Genomic DNA, 1002 nt, shown 5'->3' with positions numbered 1-1002 from the left:
AAGAGACAGGGTCTTGCTGTCACCCAGGCTGGATTGTAGTGGCACAATCATAGCTTGCTGCAACCTTAAACTCCTGGGCTTAAGCAATCCTCCTTCCTCGGCCTCCCAAGTGGCTAGGACTACAGGTATGCACCACCACGCCCAGCTAATTTTTTAAAAGTTTTTTATAGAGATAGGGTCTCGCTATGTTGCCCAGGCTGGTCTCCAACTCCTGGCCTGAAGCAGTCCCCCCACCTTGGCCTCCCAAAATGCTGGGATTACAGGCATGAGCCACGGTGCTGGCCTTTTTTTATATTTTTAATATGGCTATCAGGTAATTTAAAATTATATAGTTCCTTTTTGTGTTTCACATTATATTTTTATTAGTTTATTGCAGCTCTATTCACAATTTTTATCAGTTTATCGCAGCTCTGTTCAATAGCCAAGATGTGGAATCAACTTACATGTCCATTAACAGATGAATGGATAAAGAAAATGTGGTATATACACAGTGGAACACTATGAAGCCATAAAAGGCATGAAATCCTGTCCTTCACAGCAACATGGATGAGTTAGGAGAACATTGTGTTAAGTGAAATAAGTCAGGCACAGAAAGGTACATACCACATGTTCTCATATGTGGAAACTAAAAACATTGAGCTCAAGGAAGTAGAGAGTAGAACTGTGGTCACTAGAGGCTGTAAAGGAGCGTTTAGTTAAATTTTTGTACAAAATGACAGCTGGATGGCAGGAATAAGTTCTAGTGCTTTGTAGCACTACAGGGTGCATATGGCCAACAACAATTTAATGTATATTTTCAAAAAGCTTGAAGAGAGGATTCTGAATGTTCACAACACAAAGAAATGGTAAATGTTCTAGGTGATGGACATGTCAGTTACTCTGATGTGATCATTACACATGGTATATATGTCTTGAAATGTCACTGTGTATCCCATGAATAAGGACAATTATTATGTGTCAACTAAAAATAGAAGGAAAAAAATAAAATACATTCCAGATTTC

This window comes from Propithecus coquereli, unplaced genomic scaffold, assembly GCF_000956105.1.
Source record: "Propithecus coquereli isolate 6110/MARCELLA unplaced genomic scaffold, Pcoq_1.0 Scaffold530, whole genome shotgun sequence".
NCBI lineage: Eukaryota > Metazoa > Chordata > Mammalia > Primates > Indriidae > Propithecus > Propithecus coquereli.
The sequence above is the reverse complement of the archived record's forward strand: the minus strand, read 5'-3'. Positions refer to the sequence as shown.